We start from the raw sequence: 6,198 nt of genomic DNA, 5'->3' as shown, positions 1-6,198 counted from the left end.
GATTGGCTGGCACCGCCCTTCCTCCTCGCTGATGGGCTCCTGCGCCCAAGACCCGCTCTCGCACGCGCGTCCCGACTCGCCATTGGCCACATCTCCCGTCCCGCCCGCCGCTTCCCCCCTCCTTCCCGCGCTGCCCCGCGCGCTGATTGGTGCCGGCGCAGCCCCGCCTCCCCCCGGGCCCGCCCCGGCCGCCATCGGCTCGGCCCACACGGCCCCCCCACAGCGGCGGCTCTCCGGGGCCCTGGGTGCTCTGTGCTGCGAGGGAAGTGACTGGGCGGGGAGCAGTGGCTAGAAACAAAACCACAAGAAGTTCCACCTCAACATGAGGAAGAACTTCTACGTTGAGGGTGCCAGGCTGTCCTGGGAGGTTTGTGGATTCTCCCTCTCTGGAGACATTCCAAACCCACCTGGAGGTGTTCCTGTGTCACCTGCTCTAGGTGACCCTGACTTGGTGCGGGGGTTGGAATAGATGGCCTCCAGAGGTCCCTTCCAACCCTGGCAATGCCGTGATTCTGCGACTCGTTCGCCTCAGCAAGCACCCCTGCCGTCCCTGTTTCTCTGATGCCATCCTTTTAACCAGTCACCCTCACACCAGTGTTTCCAGGTCTACACAGATCTAGGAGTAGGGAAGAGCGAGAGAGAAAAGTAACAAAACCAGCCCTTCCTTGGTCATGAGATTTGCCCAAAGGTACCTCTTGGAAGTGAATTTGCTTGCAAAGCATTTTCAGGTGTAGCCATTCCTTCCCCCCCCCGCACTTCATATTCCTTGGTAACTGGAGAACTGTCAGCATTTGAAACCAGGCAAGGGGTGAATGCTTCGTTAAAATACACTGCAAAAAACACGTGGGATCGTGTTTAAAGTGCAAATTATATATATGTAAACACATACATATATTCTGCAAATATAGCAGAAAGATAAATAAGAACGTAAACCTGGCACATTTCTGACAAGAACTGCTGCTTATTGTTTTTTCTGACTAAAAATTTATTTTAGTTTCTGTGTTCATGTTTGTATCCCCTTTATGAAAAACAGGGAAGGAGGGAACAGGAAATACAACAGCATCTTCTTCTATTTGCCTGTTGAATTGCATGTTCATGTTTGTTCCTGTAAGCCTCAAAAGGCTGTACTTTGAACACACGACTTCGCCTTTACAGTGTGTCACCACAAGATAAGAAAATAAAACTGAAGTTTCCATCTCTGGCTGACCAAAGCTGGGATCACAAGACCTTTTCTGAGCGTAACTATTAGCCAGCTGTTTGAAGACACACTCTCTATGAAGAATATTAATTATGTACCAGGAATCAAGCCATAATGTATACCCAGTTTATTTGGCAAAAACAGAACACGCTGTTCTGCTGCTAGGGGAAAAATGTGGGGGTGGGGAAATCTAGCTCCTCCTCCAACGTCCGTGTCTGTAAGTTAGAATGCTCGTTCCTATTAATTACAGGAGCAAAACCAACAATAGAAGCAAAACAGCCGTGATGAGAATGCCATGTGGTCCAAGGCCACCCTCAAAACCAGATTTGCTGTTTACTAATCAGGAAAGGACCGAGCCTGATGTGCAGCAAAGCAGTTTGCTGCCTCCAGAACACAGTCTTCCTGAGACTGAGTACACCCAATGTGCCCGAGCAGATCTCGTGTTTTAGTGTAAAATTAGTTTTCCTTCACCAGTCTTCATGTGAAGCCAGTGGTACCTCAGCAATGTCACCAGGTTGGTAGTGAGAAGTTGATCGTGAGGCCCCCATGTGCCAATGAGTCGTGGGAATACTCTGCGCTCTAAGCAATTTTTGAAACAGCTCATTAAGAATGGCACAAGAATACCCATTGAGTCTATCCTGGGGCTCTTTAATGAAAAGTTGTTCATTGGTATGGAATTGTTTATTATTTATGTTATTTATGTTTGTTGTTACAGGAATTGTGTGGTACCAGCAGTGTGTGCAGAGTGTGGGTTTCTCTACGCCTACAAAAGCACACTTCATACGTGTGTTCTTGAACCTCCTATCTAAAGCATAGCTTTGCTGAAAGCATCACCTAGAAATGCCTCTGGTGCAGCTGTACTCCACTGCTTCTTATCACAGTTGACATGGCTGTCAGATAAAGTTTGGGTATTTGGGTCATTTGGGGTTTTTTTATAGATGCAGATATAGGTCTTTCTGGCATAAAACCCACTAAAAAGCTTCTAAACTAGACCCACATATAGCACACATGACTTGAGAATCACCAGCAACTGATAATTAAGGAAGTTTTGCTGGATAGTTATGAAATTATAGTACTACATAAGAAAACATATCAAGGTAAGACACCTTCCAGGAATTTATTACATTCCAAAACATCTGTAGTTGAGAACAGTCATGCTTGTGTTTATGTGTTTGTTATGAGATGAATTTTCTTAGGAAGTTTAATAAAATTCCTTTAAACTGTTTTCAATCTATATGAGGATGGGGGTGGGGGGGAGAAGGATCTCTAGGCATCCAGAAATGTTCTTGCTGCTTTTCATTCTGGAAAAGTGGAAAAAAAAAAAAAAAAACCTAATTGAAAATGCATCCTTTTTGACATATCTGGAAGAGGAAAACACAGACACTAGAGAAACAAACACAGTGTCGATTTTTAAATATTGGTTTAATGAGATGTAAATTACCCCTCCATGTATGAGCTGAAGTCCTTTGTTCTCCAGCTGAGATTCTTTTAAGGAAGCAGGCCGTGTTTCTCGGAGGGCCTCCCAGACGGTGCAAAGCTTTACACTTTCTTCAAGCCTCTGCTGTCACCAGCCTTGCACTCTCCAGCAGCTGATTTCTGGAACAGCCTTGACTAGAGAGGTTTGCCAATGTAGCTGCAGTAGAAGACCTGGTAAACCCTCCTAGTGACAGGATCCAATTTAAATTGCTTTAGTAACTATCTCTTGTTTATACCAGAACTGCAAAGGGTGTTTTGCTGTTGAAACCACACCTGTGGGTTTTTGCTGGCAAAGCTGTATTGATTGGCAAGAGTTGTTACATCCTGCTATTGCTAAATCAGCAAAACTTTTAAATGTAAACCAAGCCCCTGTTGTCTGCCAGCCAGATTACTCCTTCTGTGGGTTACACAGGTGTCAGGCTGCTTGTCTCACTTTTATTCACCTTTAGAGTTGTACCTTGGTGACCTCTATCCAAATAACCACAAGCTTTTTCTAACTGGATTATCTCCTGTTTACAGCTAAGCACCTGGGCTGCTCTGAATGCGGAGAGCCTAGTTTTGTTCACAAGGTCAAAATATAGGAAACGCTGGAATTGTGGATTTGTGGAAGCACAGAAAATTGCAGTTTACTTTTCCGGTGAATAGAGGTGAATTGGAGATGCATGATGAAGGAACTATCTACTAACACTTCTTTACTTACAAAATTCTAGGTATTGTAACTTTTCTTACATGGTTTGGGTTTCATAGCCTCAAAAATTCTTAAGACATGATAAATATATTTAGTAAAAGATCATTTGCTGGGTTGATTATTAGGAAAAATTCAAATACAGACATACTGAAAAATATGTTTAGTATGTCTAGACAAATGTACTAATCTGTATTGCCTTTCACAGCTTTGCAAGATAGTCCTGGCAGCATGTAATCTCTGTAACATTTTCATTGCTATGGGTTCATCTTTACAGGAGATCAGACAGACCTCAAACAGCAATGAGCCAAGATCAAAGACTAAGGATAGATAGGAAAGAAACTGTAGAATCTAAATATTACTGTCTTTGTCAATCTGCACTAAATACCATGGCAATTAAAAACAAACAAAAAAAAGAAAAGTAGATGTCTGAGATATTTTGGACAGTATTATCAAACCTAGTATTTGGTATGTGGATATAACACCCAGAGATGTGACAGTAAGTTTTGTGAAGCACATCTTTATTTATGCTGACTTCAGCTATGTGGGCTACCACTAAAAGCCTGACCCCAGTGCCTTGTGTTCCTGGTGCTAAAGACTTGCTGCGTTCCCAGGAAGGTTTGTGTAATCTTTGGAAACCCCATGTTGTCAGAGCTAGATTGTTAGTAGTACCCAAGTTGACATGCCACCAGCTCACCTTCTGAAATGACATCTTGGTGGATATTGGGAGACTGGAGGACTCAAAACCCAGATATATTTTACTCTGGCACATCTGTGTCATTTTCAGCTACCCAGACAGATATTTATTACCATCTTCTTTTAGCTGGGTGACATTTTGCTGGGCAAGGTTCTGGGTTGCTACAGAAACTGTCTCTGCAGATCCATTCAATCAAGCAAGGCTCTAGTGACAAGACTCATGCTTTCAGCAGATACATAAATAATTCACATTTTTGCTGGCCAGCTCTCTGTGCCTTCCCTACAAACAGGCTGGCAGCTCCAAGGAAAGCAGCTGCGATTAGCTGGAACTAATATCTAGAGAGCTGAAGGCATGTTTACTAAAGAATACTATATTTTGGAAACATTTTGCTTCAGGGCCTAATTTTTTTTTTCTTTTTTTTTTTCCTTTTGTTTTGAGAAGGGCATCCCCAGCAAGCCTCTCTGTCAACTGTTTTCCAGAAAGATTATGGGGAAGACTCCTCATTTAACTAAATCTGCTCCTATCACACTCCATCACACTCCCGCAGCTACCCCTCGTGCAGTACAGCCGCCAAGGAGGCAGCTGGCTTTGTCACGTAACACCATGGAATTAACCTGGAAAGGATTCCCTGCTGTTTCAGCTCTGCCTGGCTGTCCCTGCCCATGAGCAGCCATCGGCACAGATAGCACTGGGTACCCATAGCAGTGAGGGACTCACAACATTGAGGCTCTGTTTACGCAGGGCACCACAAGTGCTCGTTAAAACTTGGCGTTAAGCTGGATAACTGAAATGCTGCTTCTACACACAAATTCAAGAGGATTCCCTCTGTAGAAGTTGTAAACCCTTGTCACTCTGACTTCTTCCATCTATGCAAACTATCTGTCCGGTATTTAATCCATCCCCTTCTCAACCACGCTTCTGCTGTTCGGTTCTGAGAGTTCAACTCTTCCTTCTGCTACATCAACATCACCCCTTACAACTATTTTCTATGAATGTCGGATGAATGTCAACAAATATGGGATGGATGTCAAGGAGTATGGGATAAATGTCAATGAATATTGGATGGATGGAGTCTGCAGCAGTGTTTGGGTGAGCCAAGGTCTTGTCCATCTTCAGCAAGAAGAATTCGCCCAAGAATTTTTTGAGTAAATTCCATGCAGTTAAATAGTATTTGGGTTGTTTTAATGTGGCTGCAGCTAGCCCAGCCTCTGCTCAAGTCATGGACTGACCTTTTTGTTATGATACAGTGTGGTCTGATAAGTCCTTTAACACTTCAGTGTGTGCTGGTTTTGGCAGAGGTAGAGCTGATTTTTTTCACAGTGGCTGGTGTGGGGCTGTGTTTTGTATTTGTGCTGGAAACACTGCTACTAACACAGGGTTGGTTTCGTTATCCCTGAGCAGTGCTTACACAGAATTAAGGCCTTTTCTGCTCCTCACCCCACCCCAGCAAGGGAGCTGGGGGTGCACAGGAACAGGACACAGTCAGGATAGCTGACCCCAACTGATCCAAGGGATATACCAGGCCATAAGGTGTCATGCTCAGCATATGGAGCTGGGAGAAGAATGAAGGAAGTGGGGATTTTTGGAGTGATGACATTTGCCTTCCCAAGTCACTGTTACCTGTGATGGAGCCCTGCTGTCTTGGGGATGGCTGAATGACTACCTGCCCATGGGAAGGGGGAAATGAATTCCTTGTTTTGCTCCACTTGTGTGTGCAGCTTTTATTTCACCTGTTAAACTGACTGTATCCCGACCCACAAGATTTCTCACTTTTACCCTTGTGATTCTCTCCCCCATCCCACTGGGGCAGGAGTGTGAGTGAGGGGCTGCATGGGGTTTAGTTGCCATCTGGGGTTAAACCACAACAACATCACGTGTCTTTAGCAGTCACCTGCATCTGCTGAAGGTTGTAGGTGCCAGATCATTGTGCTGGGAGCTGCCACCTGAATCACAGCCCCTCCTGCCTCCCCTGTTCTCATCACAGCCATTTCTGGCTGTGGGATATTCTGGGGGAGGGTTTGAGGCTTCTGTGCATTGCACCAGCTTACTAATGTTTGAAGTTGGTATGGTAGAATGCATCTGATTTTCCTAGGTCCCTTTTTAGAAATATTCCTAGTCTGCCAACTCTGTGGAATAAAGAGA

The sequence above is a fragment of the Aphelocoma coerulescens genome, chromosome 1 (genome assembly GCF_041296385.1).
Source record: "Aphelocoma coerulescens isolate FSJ_1873_10779 chromosome 1, UR_Acoe_1.0, whole genome shotgun sequence".
Taxonomy (NCBI): domain Eukaryota; kingdom Metazoa; phylum Chordata; class Aves; order Passeriformes; family Corvidae; genus Aphelocoma; species Aphelocoma coerulescens.
This window is presented reverse-complemented; position numbering follows the sequence as displayed.